At 46.0% G+C, this 25536-nt stretch overlaps 2 protein-coding genes across 4 annotated transcripts in view; one reads left to right on the forward strand and one right to left on the reverse strand.

Moving 5' to 3' along the window:
• The window catches only part of TMEM178B (transmembrane protein 178B), a 575441-nt gene extending 568759 nt beyond the window's left edge, over positions 1-6682 (reverse strand). For both annotated transcript variants that reach the window (XM_068272988.1, XM_068272990.1), the window contains exon 1: positions 6561-6682. The gene's annotated coding sequence lies outside the window, so the exon portion shown is untranslated. The remainder of the gene's footprint in view (positions 1-6560) is intronic.
• Positions 6683-6767: 85 nt separating this feature from the next.
• AGK (acylglycerol kinase) overlaps positions 6768-25536 on the forward strand; it is a 91615-nt gene continuing 72846 nt past the window's right edge. The window contains exon 1 of one of the 2 annotated variants that reach the window (XM_068272993.1): positions 6768-6859. The gene's annotated coding sequence lies outside the window, so the exon portion shown is untranslated. Of the gene's footprint in view, positions 6860-7183; positions 7278-25536 lie in introns of those variants that run through there. The other variant, XM_068272992.1, reaches the window with a different exon arrangement.

The raw sequence follows: 25536 nt of genomic DNA on the forward strand, positions 1-25536 counted from the left end.
CAATATCCTGCCTCTATCTGGCCAGCAGACGCTTGTCAGCCAATCAGGTGCACTGTCATACACCCTTTGCCTGCTGTACCATACCTAGCAGGAATTACATAGATTAGCATTCAGGTGGGAGGCTTCGGTTGGACGCAATCGTGAATGGTGGTGGGGTGAGTTCCCTGGAGGTGAGAGGTCCAGGGCTTGCCCGCACTTCCCTCTAGGTGTCGCATGGTGGTTTGGGGGCCCCAGTGAGTGAGAGAGACCTGGGGCCCCTGGGCTGTCATGTGGACCAGTGTTTGTGATTTTAAATTTTATTTTTTGCAGCTTCTACGATGCGGTTGACAGGTGAGTGGTTAGGGAGGGGACCGTGTGGGAGATGTGCCTACACGGGGCGTCCCTGTTAAACGACGCAATTCACGATTGCGTCCAACCGAAGCCTCCCACCTGAATGCTAATCTATGTAATTCCTGCTAGGTATGGTACAGCAGGCAAAGGGTGTATGACAGTGCACCTGATTGGCTGACAAGCGTCTGCTGGCCAGATAGAGGCAGGATATTGCTCTGACTGGAAGTTAGCAATTGTGTTTGTTGCAGTTGGCATTCAGTTTAGAGGTGGTGGGGTGAGTTCCCTGGAGGTGAGAGGACCAGGGCTTGCCCGCACTTCCCTCTAGGTGTCGCATGGTGGTTTGGGGGCCCCAGTGAGTGAGAGAGACCTGGGACTGTCTTCTGAGAATAATCAGAATAATCAGAGAATATTATTCTGAGAATAATCAGACCTGGGACTGTCTAGTGTGAATATCCATTGTGATTCGGCTCGGGACATTTTTTTAATATAATCTCCTCCTCGCCAGTCCTTCTCTACTTTTTGAAGCGCATAAAACTTCAAAGTATTTAGTGTACCCAAAGGGCAATCTTTAAAATGTTTGCCCTTTGGGTACACTAAATACTTTGAAGTTTTATGCGCTTCAAAAAGTAGAGAAGGACTGGCGAGGAGGAGATTATATTAAAAAAAATGTCCCGAGCCGAATCACAATGGATATTCACACTAGACAGTCTAGCGCCGAAAGGGTTAAACTTGGACATAGAATTGTTTGCATTTTAGCAAACAAGGCGGTACCTATGTGAGGAGTTGAAGGAGGAGGCATGTCCCAGTGGCTATGAAATAGCGGGGGAGTATCCAATAGAGCAAGCCCTGACGAAGGTAGGCGTGCCTACTGAAACCGGTCGGCAATTGGAAGCAGAGTGGTGACGTCACCCACAACTCCAAACACGCATATCGGAGCTCTCCCCGTGTGCTGCACGAACCTCAAGCAGCGGGTCTCCGGCCGGGACCTGTGTAACAACGATCGTTAGTTGCTGGGAACGCAGCCTGACCCACTCCTCCCCAGTCTAGAAAACTGCTACAGACTTGAGTGGACGAACACTAAAGGAAGTATCCAAGCTAAGCAACGGAACCGTGAGTGTGTGGGCTATCAAAAGCCTTAACCCTACCATTGGAACAACTGATCATTTTTAGAAGAAGTTGCATGTCAGCGAACTATATAATACCAAACTGATTATTCTCAGAAGAAGCTGTATGTCAGCAAGGGAAGGAACTTCAGTCATTTTCTAGGCATTTTTTAGGCATTTTTTAGTCATTTTCTAGGCATTTTTTAGTCATTTTTTCATATTTTAGCACTGCAGTGCACAGCAAGTTCTTTGATACTGGCCAGTATTGATTAGTGCATTTATTGAATAGGTATGAATTTATGTGTGGGATTTATTGAGATTAACTTTTAAGACTACTGGTGTATTTTGAATAAATTTACATTTTATTAACTCCAAATTGCATAATTGATATGTAAAGGCGCAGGTATTATATATATTTTTTCATATATTGCTCGAAGGGGATGAGAGTGTAAAACCCCAATTAATTACCTTGCTGCCAATTAAGTGGAACTGTTTCACATTGAATCACAGCGCGGCGACATAACATTTTTATTTTCATAAATATTTGGCTAATCAGCGAATGCAAAAAAATGACAAAAAAAAAGGCTCCTCGTAAATTCAAAAACGGAAATTTGCGGAATCAGTCATCGGCATAGGCAGAAATTGGAATTTCCACAGAATCAGAAATCGGCATTTCTGACCATCCCTATTTAACTAAGGGACACATGTAGTAGTGACTTACACTGAGCAGGGGAAGCAAGGTTGAGGTGACAGCTGGGCCAGCCAGCACACTTGTGGCGCAGTTTGGTAGGGGGTTGTAAGTTCATGGAGGGTGAAGTCTAAGGTGCCAGGACATCTATGCCTATAGGCTCCTGTGTGGTAAATCCGGGCCTGTGATTATGGGCAGATTCGACCAAGAGACAAATCTCTCTCTGATCGCATCTGATCATAGAGAGATCTGTTAGCTGCCCATACTCCACAGGCCGATGCCCAATCAATTTCAGCATGATGCCGCTGTGTGTGTATTAAGGTGTGTGTGTATTTCATGTGTAAATGTGCTGTAGTGTGCATTTATACATTACCTGTCCTGTGTCGCGGTGGCCGTCCGTTTTTCACCTCTTTTCAATTATCCGCATATACGCTGTGACGTTACACGCTGGTGTGCTATGCGTCACTTTGTATGCTGGTAATTGAAGAGAGGCGGAAGATGGACGGACACCGCGACACAGGACAGGTAAAGTATAAATGCACCTTTACACATTACATATACACACACACTCACACACACAAACACTTGCGGGAACAGCGCCAGGGGGTTCCCTGCTCGTCACGATATCGCTTGCTGTTACCGACGCGCACCTGATCAAGCAAGTCAGCCCTACATCTTGCAGCATGTCCGATCGACTAATGCGACCAATTTGGGCCTGAAATTGGTTGCTTTATCGGTCAGGCATGCACTTGGCAGCTTTCATCCGATTCCGATTATAATAATTGAATCGGATGGTCGATTGGCCGCCAAGTCACCTGATGTATGTCTACCTTTAAAGTGCGCAGTAGCGCAGCGTAGCACTGGCTGCTAACTTACTCGCGCTTCTTCTAAGTAACGGCCGCTCCTCTGAACTCGCCCTAGGCCCCAGCGTGTCCAGTGACTTGAATGGGCGGGATATCTTTAGCTGCACAGCTTAATAAATCAACTCCACTGATTCCTATTTGAATCGATCAGAGTGATTAAATCTGTAAGGAAGTGAATGAGAAAATCAATATGTTTATAGGCAACTTTATACCCTTGTACAAGAACCTTCACAGAGTTCATACCCAGTTCCACCTACCATGCCAACATATAAGGTTTTTTTTTTTCTAGTAGGCTTACTATAGCTACTGTATTTTTCATACTATACACATATTATTTTTCTCCCAAAAGTGGGGAGAAAAAGTCACTGCATGTTCAAATACAGGGAGTCACCAACCACAAATGCCCGCCAACACGAACCGCCGATCCACTGCAATGTCAGCGACACCCTGAATTATCCTGTATCCTCCTTTGTTAAGAAGTCACTCTCTGTAGATAGGAAGAAACGTAGAACGTTTTTCGCCCTTCCACCAAGTGTGGGTAGTAAATGTAGCAACGGTGAACAGAGGCGCCAATAGAATAAAACAATATACTGTAATAAAAAGTTGTCACAACAACGCGTTTCGTGGGCGTGACCTCACTTCTTCAGGTAATTCAAAACAGGATTATATAGCACAATTCGTCCGTGTCATTGAGGCACTTGTCAGTGACACGGACGAATTGTGCCATATACTCCTGTTTTGAATTGCCTGAAGAAGTGGGGTCACGCCCACGAAACGCGTTGTGACATTGTGGAGTGTATAAATAAATTCCTTTATGTGTTATACTCTAACACGCATTTGCTTTTGATGTCCTTTGGAGTGGCTAGGTATCCACCTCTACCACATCCATGTTTTAAACTTTTTATTATATTGTTTTATTCTATTGGCGCCTCTGTTCACCGTTGCTACATCCACAAGATGCCACTGCACCATGGATGCACCAGGTTTAGTATGTTTTCCCCCTGGTTTTTGTTCTCTAAACTTACCTGTCTGGTCAGGACTCGGAGCGTCTTATAGCCGAAAAATACCAGTAAGTCTCTCTACAACCTTGAAATTGAATCCGGGGGGTTCCAGGTAAATTAAAGCAAATAGACTGAAAAACGAAACGAACTGTCTCTTAAGAGCATGAAGCATTTTTAGTTAAATAGTGTTTTATCTGAAGATATCTGAATTTCTCATTATCAGGGATTTGTCTGGTGAACTTTAATAAATTATATGACAAAAAGATCTGTTTAACCAGAGCTTTTCTGGAGAAACAAGATTATTATGTATCCGCCATTTGAAGGAGGACGTGCTGCTAAAGGAAGATGGGAGATCTGGGCTACCGATTATATTATATCTTACTATCTGCTCAAGGCAAAGTTTAAAGAGGAACTGTAGTGAACATAGCATCATGAATAAAATTGCTTATTTTTTACAATATTAATTTGTAGATGATTTGGTCAGTGTTTTCCCATTGTAAAATCTTTCCTCTCCCTGATTTACATTCTGAAATGTATCACTGGTGGGTGACATCTTTAGTTCTGCCAGGTGCAGGCCCGGATTTAGCTCACAAGAGCCTATAGGCACAGATGTCCTGGCACCTTAGACTTCACTCTCCATGAACCTACAAACCCCAAACTGCATCGCAAATGGCTGTCCCAGCTGTCACTTCTTCCTTACTTCCCTTGCCCCTTAACACTGGGTAGCTAGAAGTACCCTCAATATTAAAGGGAACCTGTACTGAGTAAAATTATTTCAAATAAACACATGAGGTAACTTCAAATGAACATTAAATAGTTACCTTGCCATCAGTTCCTTTTAGAAGCTCACCATTTTCATCTGACAATGATCCCTTCCAATTCTGACAACATTTTGTCAGAACTGAAATATCAGTTGCTGTCAGTTATATATCAGTTGCTGTCAGTTATATATCAGTTGCTGTCAGTTATAGCTGAGTGGTCAGCTGATGTGGCCGGTAATGTCCATGTTTCCCTATGGCTCAAGTGGGCGATGTTACAGTTTAACAGTGTGCTGACCAGAAAGCTGTTATGGGGTAATGGCCATTTTCAAAATGGAGGACAGAGAATTCCATTGATCACAGTGGACAAACGGGAAGCAGGAGAGGAGAAAGAGATGATGAGTAAACTACACAGGAGGTAAGCATGACGTGTGTATGTTTATTTTGACTTTGAATTTTCAGTTCAGGTTTTCTTTAAGTAGCTAGAGGATCCCCTGACTAAAGGGAGATCAGTGGAATCCCGGGAGAAGAGTGAGTAACTTCTCATTCATGTAAATCCTCATCATGACTGTGCATAGGAAAAGAGAAAGGGAGGCGCTCAGGGAGGGGTGAAAGACGCCTTTCCATCATCAGGCACCTGTAGGCACGTGCCTACAGTGCCTTATGGTAAATCCAGCCCTGCATAATCACTAGATGTATGGCTAGCTTTACAGATTTCCACCCAATGTTCCAAAATAATCGATTCCTTTCTGAACCGAATCGATTCAAAAGGAATTGATTGCTACCACAAACTGCACATCAATTTCCAATAGATTCCAGCAGGGAATCTATTGAAAATTGATTGAACTGCAGAGTTGCACTGTTTCATGTAGAGCAAGGCTATAGGCCATCGATCTGCCAATGCCCCACTGCCATTTGCTTTACATTTCCCATCCTGTCCGATCGATTATTTCAATCTATTTTTATTCAAAGGGACCCTGAGCAGCCCACCGTAGGCTGCGAGGTCCCCCGGCGTTTTCCTGGCTCCGTTCTGGGTCCCGCTGGCAGTTCCGTTACCGGCGACACTACAGATGAGTGTCGTCCCAACACTTCCTGAACCGTGACGCTACGCCGGCCGCTCTCGACATCACAGCGGCCCCTATGCTATGCGTCATCACTGCGGCCAGCCAGTCCTGCGCGGTTTTCTAACTATGAACTGCGCAAATGCAGGACTGTCACTCTGACCGCCGTTATGACGCGTAGTGGCTGGCATGATGATGTGGAGCGTCAAATGGATCAAAAATCGATCAGACATTCAGGGGAAGCAATTCCCAGCAGATGACTCAAATCTGCAAGGAATAGAATGAGAAAATTGAGGAGTGCATGGCCACCTTAAAAGCATAGCTCCCAACTGTCCCTTTTTCGGAGGGACAGTCCCTCTTTGGGAGCCTTGTCCCTCTGTCCCTCTTTCCTCCTCATTTGTCCCTCTTTCAGGACTTTCTCCCTCTTTTTATGTAAATATATATATTTCTCTACTAAAAAGTGTGTGTGTTTGACTCTAAACTTTATTCCCATCCTTTAAATGTATATATTACTAATTTTAAAATGTTAAAATGAAGGCAACTGAACCAGGATAGAAAGGACCAGTGTGGTTTGAATTATAAAACAACATATTTTTCTTATGAAATTTTTATCGTACGCCGGACTAGGGGTGCGACGGGGGCGTGATCAGGGGCGTGTAATGGGCGTGGCTTAAGTGTCCCTCTTTCTCATCGCAAAAAGTTGGGAGGTATGTTAAAAGGAACCTAAACTGACCCCCCAAAAAGAGTTTCCCTTACCTGGGGCAGCTTCTACTAGCCCCCTGCAACCTCTCTGTGCCCGCAGCAGTACAAATCAATCCTCCGGTCCACCGCAGCAAGTCAGTTTCATTTTTGCCGACTGGCCAGTGGATGGCCACTGCGCCCGAGGACGCTCCCGGCGAAAGGAGCGTGCGTGATCGAGTATGCGGGCTGCCAGGGCAGCGCAGGCGCAATGGCCATTGTAGGCAAAAACTAAGCTAACTTGCTGCGGCGGACCGGAGGATCGGTTTGTCCCATAGCGGGCCAGGGCAGCTGCAGGGGGCTAGTGGAAGCCCAAGGTAAGTAAAACTCTTTTTTTGGGGGGGGGAGGGGGGGGGGTCAGTTTAGATTCCCTTTAAAAGCAGATATTTCCAGTACTCCCACTCTTTCCTGGGAAGCTGTCAGGAGTGTTGTGGACTCAAAACTATTATATTCTGAGAATAATCCTTTTTATTGTTCTTTAAAACATCGTAGCACACATTTACTACAGAGCACCTATGGGGTAGGTTAGGATTCCCAATGAGCACATGCTTTGGAGTAAGCAGGGGGCAGGGCTTCATTTGTTATCATGGTAACCCCAGAGGCTCTAGAGTACCTTTTCTTCCTCACCCGGAACTAAAGCGTCGAAGCTTAGTTCCTGGGGCAGCCTGATGCGATGCACCCATAGAGGAGGACGTAAAGACACATTAGAAACCGCGTGACTAAAAGAGGACAGAGGTAAGAAGAGACACTCTAAGGACAGAAAGAGAGAAAGCAACTGCATTGCTGAAAGTTATGTGGAGGGATCGACTGCAGTGCTAAGGGGTGGGGGAAAGAGACTGCAGTGCTGGGGTGGGGAGTCAGGGAGAAGAGAGCCCGGTTGAAGTCAGGAGAGACTGCAGTGCTAGGGTGAGTAGAAGAGAGAGACAGAGAGACTTGTTGATGTCAGGAGAGACTGCAGTGCTGGGGTGGGGAGGAGAGAGAGACAGAGAGACTTGTTGATGTCAGGAGAGACTGCAGTGCTGGGGGTGGGGAGAAGAGAGAGACAGAGAGACTTGTTGATGTCAGGAGAGACTGCAGTGCTGGGGTGGGGAGAAGAGAGCCCGGTTGAAGTCAGGAGAGACTGCAGTGCTAGGGTGAGTAGAAGAGAGAGACAGAGAGACTTGTTGATGTCAGGAGAGACTGCAGTGCTGGGGTGGGGAGAAGAGAGCCCGGTTGAAGTCAGGAGAGACTGCAGTGCTAGGGTGAGAAGAAGAGAGAGACAGAGAGACTTGTTGATGTCAGGAGAGACTGCAGTGCTGGGGTGGGGAGGAGAGAGAGACAGAGAGACTTGTTGATGTCAGGAGAGACTGCAGTGCTGGGGGTGGGGAGAAGAGAGAGACAGAGAGACTTGTTGATGTCAGGAGAGACTGCAGTGCTGGGGTGGGGAGGAGAGAGCGACAGAGAGACTTGTTGATGTCAGGAGAGACTGCAGTGCTGGGGTGGGGAGGAGAGAGAGACAGAGAGACTTGTTGATGTCAGGAGAGACTGCAGTGCTGGGGTGGGGAGGAGAGAGCGACAGAGAGACTTGTTGATGTCAGGAGAAACTGCAGTGCTGGGGTGGGGAGGAGAGAGAGACAGAGACTTGTTGATGTCAGGAGAGACTGCAGTGCTAGGGTGGTGAGAAGAGAGAGACATAGAGACTTGTTGATGCCAGGAGAGATTGCAGGGGTGGGGAGAAGAGAGAGACAGAGAGACTGGTTGATGTCAGGAGAGACTGCAGTGCTGGGGTGGGGAGAATAGTGCGAGACAGAGAGACTGGCTGATATCAGGAGAGACTGCAGTGCTGGGGTGGGGAGAAGAGAAGAGAGAGCATGGTTGAAGAAAGGAGAGACTGCAGTGCTGGGGTGGGGAGAAGAGAAGAGAGAGCCTGGTTGAAGAAAGGAGAGACGGCAGTGCTGGGGTGGGGAGAATAGAGAGAGACTGGTAGAAGTCAAGAGAGAATGCAGTGTTGGGGTGGGGAGAAGAGAGAGACAGCGAGACTGGTTGAAGTCAGGGGAGACTGCAGTGCTGGGTTGGGGAGAAGAGAGACAGGGAGATTGGTTGAAGTGCTGGGTGGAGAGAAGAGAGACTGGTTGATGCCAGGAGAGACTGCAGTGTTGGGGTGGGGAGACGGGAGACTGGTTGCAGTCAGGAGAGACGTCTGGGGAGAAGAGAGAGAGAGAGAGAGTCTGGCTGAAGTCAGGAGAGACTGCAGTGCTGGGGTGGGCAGAAGAGAGAGAGAGACTGGTTGCAGTCAGGAGAGACTGCTGAGGTAGGGAGAATAGAGAGACTAGTTGATGTCAGGAGAGACTGCAGGGGTTGGGTGGAGAGAAGAGAGACTAGTTGATGTCAGGAGAGACTGCAGTGTTGGGGTGGGGAGACTGGTTGCAGTCAGGAGAGACTGCTGGGGTGGGGAGAAGAGAGAGAGGCCTGGTGCACACCAAAAACCGCTAGCAGATCCGCAAAATGCTAGCAGATTTTGAAACGCTTTTTCTTATTTTGCGGTTTTGGGAAGCATTTTTGGTGTAGTAGATTTCATATATTGTTACAGTAAAGCTGTTACTGAACAGCTTCTGTAACAAAAATGCCTGCAAAACCGCTCTGAACTGCCGTTTTTCAGAGCGGTTTGCGTTTTTCCTATACTTTCCATTGGAGGCAGAAACGCCTCCGCAATCCAAAAAATGCCTCACCCCGGGAGTATGCATTTCAGCAAAACGCCTCCCGCTCTGGTGTGACCCACCCCATTGAAATTCATTAACCAAGCGTATCCGCAGCCGCAAGACGCTGCAAAAACGCCTGAAAACCCGCTCGGTGTGCCCCAGCCCAGAGAGAGTCTGGCTGAAGTCAGGAGAGACTGCAGTGCTGGGGTGGGGAGAAGAGAGAGACGAGTTGCAGTCAGAAGAGACTGTTGTTGGGAAGAAGAGACTGGTTGATGTCAGGAGAGACTGTAGGGGTGGGGTGGGAAGAAGAGAGACTAGTTGATGTCAGGAGAGGCTGCAAGGATGCTGTGGGGAGAAGAGACAGAGAGCCTGGTTGAAGTAAGGGGAGACTGCAGTGTTGGGGTGAGGAGAATAGAGAGAGAGAGACTGCAGTGCTGGGGTAAGGAGAAAGAGAGACTGTTTGAAGTCAGGAGAAACTGCAGTGCTGAGGTGGGGAGAAGAGAGAGTTTGGTTAAAGTAAGGAGAGATTGCAGTGTTGGGGTGGGGAGAATAGAGAGAGAGAGAGAGAGACTGGTTGCAGTCAGGAGAGACTGCAGTGCTAGGGTGGGAAGAAGAGAGAGAGAGAGAGACTGATTGAAGTCAGGAGAAACTGCAGTGCCTAGAGGGATACTGAGAGCACAGCGAACAGACCACTAAAAGGGGTTAAAAGAGAGAGATAGGGAGACTGCTAAAGGTTTACTGCAGTGCTAAGTGGGGTAGAGAAAATGAGAAAAAAAGAGACTGAAATTAGAAGACTATAGTTGTATTAGATAGCAAGATAGCCACACAGGTGTTTGTGCTACTTAGAGAGGGAGAGAGGAATTGCAGTGCTGATATTTATGGAGAGAGAGAGAATCTTTAAGGGGGAGGAAAGACTGCTCAGATGGGGTAAGAAGGACTATGGGTCTGGAAGTTAAGTGAGAGAGACTACATTTACAGTGGCTGAATAGTGTACTGGTTAAGGGCACCACCTTTGACATGGGAGACCAGGGTTCAAATATTGGCTAGGGTCAGTACCTATTCAGTAAGGAGTTCAAGGCAAGACTCCTTAACACTACAGGGTGGCCTCTTGAGTGCTTCCCAGTGGCTGCAGTTCTTGAGCGCTTTGAGTCCGACAGGAGAAAAGCGCTATACAAATGATCCGATTATTATTATTACTTTTAGGGGAAGGAAAAGAGAAAGACTGCTTAGTGGGTGACTGACTGCAGTCCTGAGAGAGGTGGGAGTGAGAATTCTTGAGGTGGAGAGAGGGACTGTTTAGAGGGTGATTGTGACCAAAGGAGTGGAAAGTGAGAAAGACTGCTCAGGAGAAAATAGAGAAGCTGTCTGGGGTGAAGGAGTGACTCAGTTAGGTAGAGAAGCCAGAGGGAGGGTAGAACTAAGTAAAAAGACACTACTCAGACTGCAGGGCTGAGAGGGGAGGAGAGAGAGTGTCTAAGGGGGTATTTATGAAGCAGATACATTGCTTGGGGTAGGTAGAGACTGTAGTGCTAAAGGTGGCCATACACTGGCCCGATTCGTGTCCGTTTCGACAGCAGATTCGATCCTGGGATCGAATCTGCTGCCAATCGCTTGCGCTAAACGCACCCGCCGATCCGATTTCCTCCCGAAATCGGATCGGTCCGTCGATCGCGCCGTGCGGGAAATTACCCTCGATCGCCCGCGGGTAGGGAGCGCGTCGCTAGCGGCGGCCGATCCGGTCAGGTATACATTACCTGACGCTGGCTCCCGGGCATCTTCTCCGCGCTGCACCGCTCTGTTCCGGCTCCATCCCGGTGCTTCCTGTGTCACTGCAGTGACCAGGAAGTTCAAATAGAGGACGCTCTATTTGAACTTCCTGGTCACGGAGTGATACAGGAAGCGCCGGGATGGAGCAAGAACAGAGCGGTGCAGAGCGGAGAAGATGCCCGGGAGCCAGCGTCAGGTAATGTATACGGGGGGGGCGGGGGGGGGGGGCAGGCGTCAGGAGCAGCTGAACAGATTGTGATCGGTTTCAGGCTGAAATCGATTCACAATCTGTTTGCAGTAAAGGCAGCCATACGATCCCTCTCTGATCAGATTCGATCAGATAGGGATCTGTCAGCTGGTCGATCTAATGGCAAATCGACCAGTGTATGGCTACCTTAAGGGAGAGAGTATTAGGCTTGAGTGTGTAAAATCGCAACTGGCTTTTTTTATTTATTTTTTTCTTCTGTGTCGTTTTTTTCACCTGAGACTTTTTGGGTGAAATTTTAACAATTTTGGGGAAAACTGTACAGGGAGTGCAGAATTATTAGGCAAATGAGTATTTTGACCACATCATCTTCTTTATGCATGTTGTCTTACTCCAAGCTGTATAGACTCAAAAGCCTACTACCAATTAAGCATATTAGGTGATTTGCATCTCTGTAATGAGAAGGGGTGTGGTCTAATGACATCAACACCCTATATCAGGTGTGCATAATTATTAGGCAACTTCCTTTCCTTTGGCAAAATGGGTCAAAAGATGGACTTGACAGGCTCAGAAAAGTCAAAAATAGTGAGATATCTTGAAGAGGGATGCAGCACTCTTAAAATTGCGAAGCTTCTGAAGCGTGATCATTGAACAATCAAGCGTTTCATTCAAAATAGTCAACAGGGTCGCAAGAAGCGTGTGGAAAAACCAAGGCGCAAAATAACTGCCCATGAACTGAGAAAAGTCAAGCCTGCAGCTGCCAAGATGCCACTTGCCACCAGTTTGGCCATATTTCAGAGCTGCAACATCACTGGAGTGCCCAAAAGCACAAGGTGTGCAATACTCAGAGACATGGCCAAGGTAAGAAAGGCTGAAAGACGACCACCACTGAACAAGACTCACAAGCTGAAACGTCAAGACTGGGCCAAGAAATATCTCAAGACTGATTTTTCTAAGGTTTTATGGACTGCTGAAATGAGAGTGAGTCTTGATGGGCCAGATGGATGGGCCCGTGGCTGGATTGATAAAGGGTAGAGAGCTCCAGTCCGACTCAGACGCCAGCAAGGTGGAGGTGGAGTACTGGTTTGGGCTGGTATCATCAAAGATGAGCTTGTGGGGCCTTTTCGGGTTGAGGATGGAGTCAAGCTCAACTCCCAGTCCTACTGCCAGTTTCTGGAAGACACCTTCTTCAAGCAGTGGTACAGGAAGAAGTCTGCATCCTTCAAGAAAAACATGATTTTCATGCAGGACAATGCTCCATCACATTCGTCCAAGTACTCCACATCGTGGCTGGCAAGAAAGGGTATAAAAGAAGAAAAACTAATGATATGGCCTCCTTGTTCACCTGATCTGAACCCCATTGAGAACCTGTGGTCCATCATAAAATGTGAGATTTACAAGGAGGGAAAACAGTACACCTCTCTGAACAGTGTGTGGGAGGCTGTGGTTGCTGCTGCACGCAATGTTGATAGTGAACAGATCAAAACACTGGCAGAATCCATGGATGGCAGGCTTTTGAGTGTCCTTGCAAAGAAAGGTGGCTATATTGGTCACTGATTTGTTTTTGTATTGTTTTTGAATGTCAGAAATGTATATTTGTGAATGTTGAGATGTTATATTGGTTTCACTGGTAAAAATAAATAATTGAAATGGGTATATATTTTTTTTGTTAAAGAGAACCCGAGGTGGGTTTGAAGATTATTATCTGCATACAGAGGCTGCATCTGCCTATACAGCCCAGCCTCTGTTGCTATCCCAAACCCCCCTAAGGTCCCCCTGCACTCTGCAATCCCTCATAAATCACAGCCACACTGCTGACAAACAGCTTGTCAGAGCTGGCTGTGTTTATCTCTATAGTGTCAGTCTGCTGCTCTCCCCGCCCCCTGCAGAACTCCAGTCCCCGCCTGCATCCCTTCCCTCCCTGCTGATTGGAGGGAAGGGACGGGGGCAGGGACCGGAGCTATGCAGGAGGCGGGGGAGCAGCTGAGACTGACACTACAGATGTAAACACAGCCTCACAGCATGACTGTGATTTATGAGGGATTGCAGAGTGCAGGGGGACCTTAGTGGGGTTTGGGATAGCAACAGAGGCTGGGCTGTATAGGCAGATCCAGCCTCTGTATGCAGATAACATTCTTTAAACACACCTCGGGTTCTCTTTAAGTTGCCTAATAATTATGCACAGTAATAGTCACCTGCACACAAAGATATCCCCCTAAAATAGCTAAAACTAAAAACAAACTAAAAACTACTGTCAAAAATATTCAGCTTTGATATTAATGAGTTTTTTGGGTTCATTGAGAACATGGTTGTTGTTCAATAATAAAATTATTCCTCAAAAATACAACTTGCCTAATAATTCTGCGCTCCCTGTATATTAGACACACGTGGCATGTGAAAAATAAATACACGCAATCAACTTCTTCAATGTAAATCTGATGCATAAATCCAGAGAACGATTCCCGGGTTTTCTGGGGTCCATAGAAAGTCATTGAAAATTCAAGCTCTGCGTCCGACACCACTGGCTAAATCCCCGCGACTAACCCTAATATGCACCCAGCCCAAAAGAGAGACTGCTGATAGAATTTTAGACCTAAGGCCTGGGACCCGCTGGTAGCGCTTTGCTAAGTGCTTGTGATTTGAAAATCTCTTGCTAATGAAATGCTATGTGTGTAATCCCACTAGAGCAGGGGTCTCAAACTCGCGGCCCGTGGGCCATTTGCGGCCCTCGATACAATATTTTGTGGCCCCAGGGCCCCAGAGCTTGTAGGGGCCCCCAGTGGCTACAAGAGGAGAAAAAAATTTTTCAAATCGGCCTTATAGTTTTTGAGAAAATCGATTTTAAAGTTGCAAAGGAAAAAAATACACATTTAAAAACCCGCCGACTTTAATGGTTAACCTCCTTGCCGGTTATCCCGAGCTCAGCTCGGGGTAACCTGCGCAGGAGGATATCTCAGGCCCCGCTGGGCCGATTTGCATAATTTTTTTTTTGTTACAAGCAGCTAGCACTTTGCTAGCTGCTTGTAACTTCTGATCGCCGCCGATCCGCCGCGCCGAGTCGCTTCCCCCCCCCCGCCCCAGAGCCCTGCGCTGCCTGGCCAATCAGTGCCAGGCAGCGTTGAGGGGCAGATCGGGATTCCCTATGACGTCCCGACGTCCATGTCGGTGACGTCATCCCGCCCGGTCGCCATGGCGACCGGGGAAGCCCTGCAGGAAATCCCGTTCTCAACGGGATTCCCTGCATATTTTGATCGCCGAAGGCGATCGGAGTGGGTGGGGGGATGCCGCCGCTTAGCGGCTATCATGTAGCGAGCCCTTGGCTCGCTACATGATTTAAAAGAAAAAAAAAAAAAAAAAAATGTGCGGCGCTGCCTCCTTGCCGGATTTTTTAGACCGGCAAGGAGGTTAATAGCAAATCCACCTTAAATGCTAGAAACCCTAAATTTGCAGGATATGTTAAGGAGATCATTAGGAATAAGAGGAAAACACTATTTTTCAAAAAGACCTTATAGTTTTTGAGAAAATCGATTTTAAAGTTTCGAAGGAAAATAGTATACTTTTAAATGCGGTAAATGTCACTTTTAGTAGCAAGCCTAACGGTAGTGTAATTTTACATGTATCAAAAGAGCAATACATTTCCTGACAGGGTTTCCAGGGGGTCCATACGCAGCCGCAGCGCTTTGGCCAGGGATCGCTATACAGCCGCAATATGGCTGTATGAAGATTCCTGGCATTTTTTCCTATTTTCCGATCCGCCGCGATTGACGTCAGGAGGGGCAGAGCTGGAGCTGAAAGCTCTGCCCCTTCCAGGAAATGCCGGCAGATTGCCCCCCGGGGCGATTTGGGGGCTCTGCAGCCCTCATTTTGCGGCGGGGACACGTGAACTCCCTTATGCGGCCCAGCCTCATCCTGACTTTGCCTCCTGCGGCCCCCGGGTAAATTGAGTTTGAGACCCCTGCACTAGAGGGATGTGATTTAAAAAAAAAATCCCCAATAGACTTACATTAGCAATAGCTTTTCAAATCACGTGCGCTTAGAAAAGCGCTTCTAGTGGGTCCCAAGCCTAAGAGAGGGACTGCTAAAAGAAAGCGAGGGAATTTGCATATACTCAAGAATGTTATGAAGAGTGTTCAGATGAATTGCATAGTCCTTCTTTGCCATGAAAACTAACTGAATCCCAAAAAAACCTTTCCACTGCATTTCATTGCTGTCATTAAAGAGGAGCTGTTAGGTATAAGCTCTCAGAGAAAATAAACACATATATCAGTAGCTAAAGATTGGCTGTACTTACATTACATATGCATTTCACTGTCCATGTTTGGATTTCACAGAATTTGTATATAGTATAGGCAGAGATAGATGCTCCTGACAGCTCATGGCAGGCTCCATGTTTTTCTGTCAAATGTGTCGTCATGTCCTGCCTGCTTCCTGATCACAGAAAAGCTGGTACTTGAACAACACAGTGTGCAGTGAATATTAATGAGCCATGTGGCTAGGAACAATAGCGGACTCCTGCAGTGTACTATGCCCAGAGATTTATCAGTGCTACGCGCTGGACTGATTAGAAGCTGCTGTAACGTCTCATTAGCAGCCGAGGGGAGGGCCCCAGAATGCTTTGCAGTTTAGTATGCGGCTTGCGTCCTTATGGGTCTATAACAGCCTTTAAGATAAGCACACATCAAAGGTAACTGAGATTTTTATCTTCACTAATGGCTTTTGGGCTTCCTTCTAAACTGTTTAACACAGGAGAATAGAGGTTTAAATTAGCTTCTGCAGCCTGACAGTTACTCTTTAAAGGACCTGCTGAGATCATTTCAGTAATTGTCTTGTTAACTCAGGTGAGAATGTTGATGAGCACAAGGCTGGAGATCAGGCTGATTGGGTTAGAATGACAGACTTGACATGTTAAAAGCAGGGTGATGCTTGAAATCATTGATCTTCCATTGTTAACCATGGTGACCAGCAAAGAAACACATGCAGCCATCATTGTGTTGCATAAAAATGACTTCACAGGCAAGGATATTGTGGCTAAATCTTAAATTTATAGGATCATCAAGAACTTTAAGGAAAGAGGTTCAATTCTTATTAAGAAGGCTTCAGGGCGTCCAAGAAAGTCCAGCAAGTGCCAGGATTGTCTCCTAAAGAGGATTCAGCTGCTGGATTGGAGTGCAACCAGTGCAGAGGTTGCTCAGGAATGGCAGCAGGCAGGTGTGAGCGCATCTGCACGCCCAGTGAGGCGAAGACTTTTGGAAGATGGCCTGGTGTCAAGAAGGGCAGCAAAGAAGCCACTTCTCTCCCCAAAAAACATCACGGACAGATTGATCTTCTGCAGAAAGTATGGTGAATGGACTGCTGAGGATTGGGACAAAGTCATATTCTCAGATGAAGCCCCTTTCCGATTGTTTGGGGCATCTGGAAAAAGGCTTGTTAGGAGAAGAAAAGGTGAGCACTACCATCAGTCCTGTGTCATGCCAACAGTAAAGCATCCTAAGACCAATCATGTGTGGGGTTGCTTCTCATCCAAGGCACTGTGCTCACTCACAATTTTGCCAAAAAACACAGCCATGAATAAAGAATGGTACCAAAACACCCTCCAACAGCAACTTCTTCCAACAATAGTGCGGTGAAGAACAATGCATTTTGCAGCACGATGGAGCACTGTGTCATAAGGCAAAAGTGATAAGTAAGTGGCTCGAGACCAAAACGTTGACATTTTGGATACATGGCCTGGAAACTCCCCAGATCTTAATCCCATTGAGAACTTGTGGTCATTCCTCAAGAGGCGGGTGGACAAACAAAAACCAACTAAGGCCCGGTGCACACCAAAACCCGCTAGCAGATCCGCAAAATGATAGCAGATTTTGAAACGCTTTTTCATAAATCTCATGTAATTGTCAATAAAAGCCTTTGAAACGTATGAAGTGCTTATAATTATATTTTAGTACATCACATAAACAACTGAAACGAAGATCTAAATGCAGTTTAGCAGCAAACTTTGTGAAAACTATTATTTTTTGACAGTCTCAAAACTTTTGGCCAGGACTGTATGAAGCAAATTGCCAGAAGAGTGATAGACTACTTAGGGAGAGAGAGTTCAGCAGCATATTGGCCATAAACACACGTATCTTAATTCCATTGCAGGTGTTAAACTAGGTGGAAGCGAGTTTATCACCCTTGCAGCGAATACAGTTTACCAGCTGATTAAATTGTCATTTTAGCACTTTTGATCACTGTGCGATTTCTACATTGCCTGTTGCTGTAAAGGGAGCGTGAAGAGACCCAAACATTTAAGTTAGATATGTACCTCTTTTTGAATTGGTGTCTTGTGGCTGCTCTCTCGCCCAGAAACAACCACCTCCGGACTGTGCATGTGCAAGTAAATTCTGCTCATGCCCAGTAGAATGAAGCGCTTGTTCTTCTACTGGACATGCTCAGATTTTACTTGCACTTGTCCAGTTAAAGAGAAACTTTAGCGAACAGGGGAAAAAAAGGAAATTGATACATTGCAAAGTGAGAAGTTAACAAATTGAAGAGAGATCAAGAAATTATTGATCCTCGACATGTAATTTGTTCATATTGTTTGATCCACATTCTGCCTGCACGTAATCATCTTTATTGCTGGCAGACATGGAAAAAGAAAAACAGACAGCAACATTTGCCATAATCTATAACCACACTGTATATATAGATATACACAGAGGGAGATGCTGGTTGCTTGGCAGTTGGAAACAGTTGTTATTTCCCACAATGCACCGATGTTCCCACAGTGTGATGTCAGGACCTAGGTTCTGACATCACAATGTGGCAGAGATTTCACCACAATGTCAGCCATACAAATGTCCCTGATGATCTACCGTATTTGAGAAAAGATAGAGATTTCTCATGGGAAAGGGGGGATTGGCTACTGATTGGGATGCAGTTCAGTCCTGGGCTACATGTTCTCTTTAAGATGCATGGCAAAGAGTGCAGCCAGAAGATTAAGGGGAACCCTGCTCTGGAACATTTTGCTGCCAAGTGACAGAGATAGACAGCCTGGGACTGGAAAATGTGAAAGGATAGTTGCTAGGTAAATTCTGTGTGAGTAGAGGGGGCACAGTCAGGAATTCTGATGGTCACGTCTAGAACTCAAAGAGAAACATGATCAGTTTGGTCAGTTGATAGATATGTAAGTCTATGATTTGCTAGTCATGATCATGTGCTAAATCAGAGCTTTGCAAATCTGTTGAGCACATGCTCCTCCTAGACATGACCACCACTAATCAGGAGAGAGGGACTACAGTACTGAGAGGGTTGGAGAGGGAGAGATACTGCTCAGAAGAGGGAGAGGGACTGCTGGAGAAAGGGGAATTTCAATGCAGTGAGAGTAAAGAAAGACTGATATGAGGGAATAGAGAGACTGTTAAGGGGCTGCAGTGCTGTGAGTGGGGAAAAGAGATGCTACTCAGAGTGGGACAGTGACTGCAGTGCTAAGAGGAGTGCAGACAGGAACTGCTCAAGTTAGAGAGATGACAGTGTTTGGAGGGAGGAGAGACAGCTGCTCAGAGGGTGTTAGGACTGTGACTCTGGTGGAGGGGGATGACCGCAGTGCTTGAGTGTTGGAGCAAGACAGAGAGAGAGCTTGGGGTGAGTAGAGACCACGTTGCTGAGATTGACGGGGGAAGAGATAAGAAGATAGACTGTTGAGGGGGAAAGAGAAGTACTGAGCATGTTTTTGGACCAGTAAAGAGAATGGAAAGAAAGTGCGCAAAAGAAATATTGCTGATAGGGAATGCTGAGATGGTTCAAAATAGGTACCAATTTCAGCATTATTAATAATGAACCCCGTGTCATGACAGAGGTGCACAATGACTGCTGGGATTGGGACTGGTCTCTTGGATGATAGTTTGAGGCCACATGCTGCTCAGAGAAAGACCTAAGCTAGGAATCATGAATAATGAGCCAAATGTATGGCACTTTTCTCCTGCGGGACGCAAATAATAATCCGAATAATAAGCTAGGAATCATGGACACATTTTCAAAACATTCTCAGTTATTTACAGTAAAAGTAGAGTACACATACATGATAATTGTCTGCTTCCATGAAAGCCGGAAGTAAATTCACTGCAGATTTATTGCAGGATTTCAATCGGCTGCAACAAAGAAATTCTTTTCTTTAAAGATCAAGTGACACCCACGCTAACCTAGAAATAAAAAAACACATACTGTATATAAGTAGGTAAATACTAGTTCTACTTACATAACAGATGTATTGTGCTATCCACATAATGAATCCTGTGAATTTTATAAAGGAAAAGCAGAGAATCCTATTCTAGACAGTTTCCATCTTGGTTACCTTTGACGGAAGCTAATCCTGACCTTTTTTCCCTCACTATTTTTTGCTAATTGTGTATTCGTTGCCTGCCCTCCTCCCAGAGTCTTCAGACACTCCCACTGAGGTCTATACCAGGAAGTGTACTGTCTTATGTCATTAGGAGGGGGAAATAAAGGGAAGAGGAGGAATATATTATAGATAAAAAGACCCCCCAGCATGCAGCTGTTTGGCTATCTATATATATAATAGGCTACGTGCCTCAACCTTCGAGCAAGAAGAAGAAGTAGCACCTGGCCCCCAGGGGCGGTCCTAGACTTGCCGCCGAGCTGGAGGGGGTCTGACCCCCCCCCCCTCCCTCACCTGGGTTCCCCATCTGCGCTCCCCCTCTAACCTAAAGGGGAACTGAAGAGAGGTATATGGAGGCTGTCATGTTTATTTCCTTTTAATCAATACCAGTTGCCTGGCAGCCCTGCTGGTCTATTTCTCTGCAGTAGTATCTGATTAAAACCAGAAACAAGCATGCAGCTAGTCTTGTCAGATCAGACTTAAAAGTCTGAACCACTGAAACACCTGATCTGCTGCATGCTTGTTCAGGGGCTATGGCTAATAGTATTAGAGGCAGAGGATCAGCAGGGCTGCCAGGCAACTGGTATTGTCTAAAAGGAAATAGACATGACAGCCTCCATATACCTCTCTCTTCAGTTCCCCTTTAAGTTCAGCAGCAGCCACCGCTATTAGTAAGAGGCAGTGGGCGGGGATGACTCACCTCTTCCGCGTTCCAGCGTGCGTTCCACTGTCGTCACTTCCTGCAATGCCGTCCACTTACAATACAGTGGGCGGCATTGCAGGAAGTGACCATAGTGGAACGCGGAAGAGGTGAGTCATCCCCGCCCGCTGCCTCTTACTACTGGCCGAGGCTGCTGCTGCTGAGCTTAAGCTGGAGGGGGAGCGCAGATGGGGGACCCAGGTGAGGGAGGGGGGGTCCGACCCCCTCCTCGCCTCTTAAGCTGGAGGGAGAGCGCAGATGGGGGACCCAGGTGAGCTATTAAAGGGCCAGTGCTCCCAAGGTATGTGATAACTCCAAACCATAACAGCAGAAAAGGTTTTGCAAGTTTTGAATGCAGGATTAGCATCTTTATCACTTACCAGTAATACACTCAGACCAGTTGCTGTTGAAATTTGATTTTTATGGCGACAATCCCGCTTTAAAGGTTATTATGCTGTTGTTTATCTTTTCGAGCAGAGAGGAAGTTCTGAGTTCAGGTCCTCTGTAAGCCCCAGCAGAATGTGAAGGGGAATGTTTGCAGAAGCCCTTTTCTAGTGATGGGTCAGCCCAGTGCTGACAGGGCTGACCTTTATCTTGTGGCCAGGTTGGTGCCTAGGTGGACATGAAGCCCCCAGGTGTGCAGGTTGTTTGTATTGGTTATGCCTATCAGGCATCGTCTGGCAGCCCTGTGACATGGCAGTCAGACATCACTGGAGGCTCCAGCATTGTCCTTCCATGTCTTTAGGGAAGCAGAGCACGATGCGGCTGCACAGATAAGCAGCCCTCAGTGGACTCAGTGACAGCCAACTCCAGATAACACCGCTTGGCATTAATCTCGCCTCCCTACTGAGATGTTCCGAAGGTACTTAGGTTATGCCTCGTGTTCCGTAAAGTGTAAGCGCACTCTTACCTCAAAACGCTGTAACCCTTTGGGTGCTGCAGGTGCTGGAATTTCATTGGACTGTATTTCTCATTGACCGTTATTGACAAGTCATGGCATTAGCTACCTTTTTTTTTTTTTTTTTTTTTTTTTTTTTTTTTTTTTTACTACAGCCCTTAAAGTAGATCCGAGATTAACTTTTACTCATTACATAATTGTGTTCCTTTCGTATAGTTTATAGGGCAATCCTCAAGCCAAATACTTTTTTTGTTTTGTTTTAATACTCTAATTTCCTATAAACTAAACAAGCCTCGCCCACAGTTTTTCACAGTGCCTTGGCACTGTAGCAAGGGCTTATGGGAGCTCAGTCTGGGCAGGAGGAGGAGAAGGAGGTTACTAGCCATTGATTTCAGAGGGGAGGAGGAGAGGGGACTGAATTTACACACAGGCAAGCTGATAGCATCTCCAGCCCTCAGCCTGAGACAAACAGAACATGGCTGCCCTCATTGTATCATAGGAATAAATAATCATAAACTTTTGAAGCTGTTTGCAGCTAGATATGCTGTGTAAACTATCTAAACTTTAGATAAGATATATAGACAAGTTACTTGTTATAGTTAGTTTTTCATCTCGGATCCGCTTTAAAGAGGACCCGAACTCCGAAATTCCTCTTCTCTTCTAAAAGATAAGCAACATCATAACAACCTTTAAAGAAAAACAAACAATTCTTTGTTACAGCTAATACAAATCTCAGCAATAAATCTACAGTGTTTCTACTTCCTACTGTCATGGAAGCAGACATAGGGTTAACATCCTGTGTTTACAAATCAGCTGTGCTGCCCAGGCCCCCGGCTGAGCGTTCTATGCACAGAGAGAAATGCTGCTTGCTTGGCAGTTGGAAAAAGCCATTTCCGACAATGCAACGAGGTTTACCAGCAGCAAACGGTCAGGACTTTGGTCATGACATCACACTGTGGGAGGGGTTTCACAACAATATCAGCCATACAGACCTCCCTTATGATCTATTTTAGAAAAACATTACTTCTATGAAAGGGGGTATTGGCTACTGATTGGAATGAAGCTCAATACTTGGGTAAAGTTCCTCTTTAGTTGTGAATTGTGCAGCTGTCTTATCCGTTTCTGCATATGTCCGCTCCTGATCCATGACCACTGCTGCCATCTCTCATTTCTTCCCTGGCTAGCTGATATTTAGGCTCATGAGTGGTGTCTCAGGACCCTAAGCAGTGTTAGAATGCCAAGGGTGAGTGAGGTTGGTCCATCATGTTTTAGCCTTTTTCCGACCGCGTCACGCCAATGGGCGTGGCCGCGGCGGCAGCCCCAGGACCGCCTAACGCCGATTGGCGTAAAGTCCTGGGGGCTGTAATTTGCATGAGATCGCGCGCACGCTGCGCGCGCATCTCGTGCTCGGAGGGCGGAGCTCCGCCCCCTCTTCAGTCTCCGAGCGGCTATTGCCGCTCGGGAGACTGTTAGATGGCGATTACGCCGTCTATTTACACTGTGCAGCGCTGCGATCAGCAGCAGCGCTGCACTGGGGACAGCCGTGTGACACGGCTGTCCCCCTGGGGGACAAGAGAGCGATCGGCTCTCATAGGCAGAAGCCTATGACAGCCGATCGCCGAAATTGGCTGGCTGTGGGGAGGGAAGGGTTTTTAAAGAAACAGGGATTTTTATTAAAAAAAACCCAAACAATAATATTTATTATAAAAAAACAAACATGGGGGGAACGATCAGACCCCACCAACAGAGAGCTCTGTTGGTGGGGAGAAAAGGGGGGGGGGGGAATCACTTATGTGCAGTGTTGTGCGGCCCTGCAGCTTGGCCTTAAAGCTGCAGTGGCCAATTTTACTAAAAATGGCCTGGTCACTAGGGGGTTTTAGCCCTGCAGTCCTCAAGAGGTTACGGTACTTACACACATCCGATAACCGTTAGCTGAAACTGCTAACAACGGTTTCAGCCGACAATTGTTCCGTGTGTATGGTGACTGCCAATTGATTCTGCTCAGGCATCGGTGGTCATTAAAGCGGATCTAAACTCTCTGCTCTAAAAGATTAGCCACAGCATGATAATCTTTTGGGAAAATAATGTCTTCAGAACAATTTAAGGTAATTCTAAAAAAAAATCTGAAGTTATAACTAGAATAACATTACCGGGAGCACAGAAAGGGTTAAGCCTCAGTCATATCCTGTACAGGCAGCACCATGTATTAGAGGCAGAGGATCAGCAGGATAGCCAAGCAACTGGTATTGTGTAAAAGGAAATAAATATGGCAGCCTCCAAATCCCCCTTAGTTCGGTTGTGCTTTAAAGATCCTTCATGCCGGATCCATAAAGAACAAGTGACATCCATGCTGATTTAGAAATACAAAACACAAATATAAGTAGATAAACACAAATATGAGTAGATAAATACTAGTTCTACTTACAAAACATATGTATTGCACTGTCCAAGTTATGATTCCTGTGAATTTTATAAAGGAAAAGCAGAGAATCCTATTCTAGACAGTTTCCATCTTGGTTACCTTTGACCTACTGACATCATTTCCTCCCTCACTCTTTTCTTCTCCTTTTGCTAATTGTGTATTCGTTGCCTGCACTCCTCTCAGAGTCTTCAGACACTCCCACTGAGGTCTATACTAGGAAGTGTCTTATGTCATTAGAAGGAGGGGGAAATAAAGGGAAGAAGAGGAATATATTATAGATAAAAATACCCCCCCCCCCCCCCCCCCAGCATGCAACGGTTTGGCAAGGACAATTAAAGGGCCAGTGCTCTTAAGGTATGTGTTAACTCCAAATCATAACAGCAGAAAAAGTTTTGAATGCAGGATTAGCATCTTTATCACTTAATACACAGCGGTCTTTTATGCAGCACAATTGAAACAACTAAAAAAAGTATTTTGCTATTGTTCAAATAGCTGACAAGAATTCAATCCAACAGTTGGGTTGACTTCATAATCAGTCTTAAGGCTGCCATACACTGGTCGATTGCCACCAGATTGACCAGCAGATAGATCCCTCTGTGATCGAATCTGATCAAAGAGGGATCAATTGGCTGCCTACACTGCAAACAGATTTTGAATCGATTCCACTGTGAACCCGATTCACGATCTGTGGAGCTGCTGCCGCCGTCCCCTGCGTACATTACCTGATCCGGCCGGCGTGAGTCCCCCGGGCGGATCGCTCAGAAACAGCCGTATCAGTCTGCAGGCAGACTGTACACACGCCGGACTGTCGCTGGCACGCCCACCCAGCGGGAGGAGACGACAGACCCGTCGTTGCCAGCAGTCCGGCGTGTGTACGGACCTTTAGACTGTTGGATTGACTTCTTATCAGTCTTATCAGCTTTTTGAACAATAGCAAAATACTTGTTTTAGTTGTTTCAACTTGTTTCACAACAAAAGCTGTTTGACAATTGTGCTGCATAAAAGACCGCTGTTGAGCATGTGAATGGGGCTTAGCAGAAAAGTTTGGCAGATAGTTGGACAGATAGTTGGTAGGTGTGTATGGGAGGAAATTTCATCATGTGGCTTCAAGATAGACTCAGTTAAAATGGAGAATCCTAAGAAGGATTTTCTCTTTTTCTTTACTATAGAAAAATCAATAAAATCAAAATGTGGACAGTGGAATACATATGTTATGTAAGTATAGCAAGTATTTATCACTTATATATGTGTTTTTTTCTGAGATAGTATAGCTGACAGCTCCTCTTTAAGGGAAATCGCATGAGTTTTCCCCATAGCACATAGTAGAAAACGCATATGCAATTCTGCGATTCTGCCTAGTATGTTCCTACCCAACGTCTTTTAGGAGTAGGACAGCTACAATTGTTTTTTTAGTTTTATCAGCTTATTTTACCTCGTAGTTTCCTTTAAGCATTTGGTCTATTGGCACTGCTAGATCTTGCGCTGCTATTATGGTTGTGAACGTCACCAGGATTTGCTTTGGTATGATGTGAAAACAGCCTAAGGCCTGGGTCACATATACTGCAAGAGCTTTTTTTAGCGCTAGTGATTTGAAGTTTTTGCTAATGCAATGCTATGGGGGATTTTTATAAAATCACATTTCTTAAAGTGAACCAGAGACTAAGCAACCTCATGTATTTTACCATATATATCAGTGGGAACATTACAGAAAACACCTACCCTGCTCTCTGTTTCATCCTTCACTGCTCAGCCTGCTTCTTATCAGCTAGTGACAATAGAGGGTACAGCGACTGGCACTACGGCGGCACTCAAAATATATCACAGCTTGCAAAACAGAGGGGGATAGATTCCACCAGGTATCCGCACATGTACAGCACGGCGTGCTCAGGATCAAGAGAAAAAAGGATATCAAGCTCATTCACAACATAGATATATGAAGATCCGGCA

The sequence above is a fragment of the Hyperolius riggenbachi genome, chromosome 3 (genome assembly GCF_040937935.1).
Source record: "Hyperolius riggenbachi isolate aHypRig1 chromosome 3, aHypRig1.pri, whole genome shotgun sequence".
Classification (NCBI taxonomy): domain Eukaryota; kingdom Metazoa; phylum Chordata; class Amphibia; order Anura; family Hyperoliidae; genus Hyperolius; species Hyperolius riggenbachi.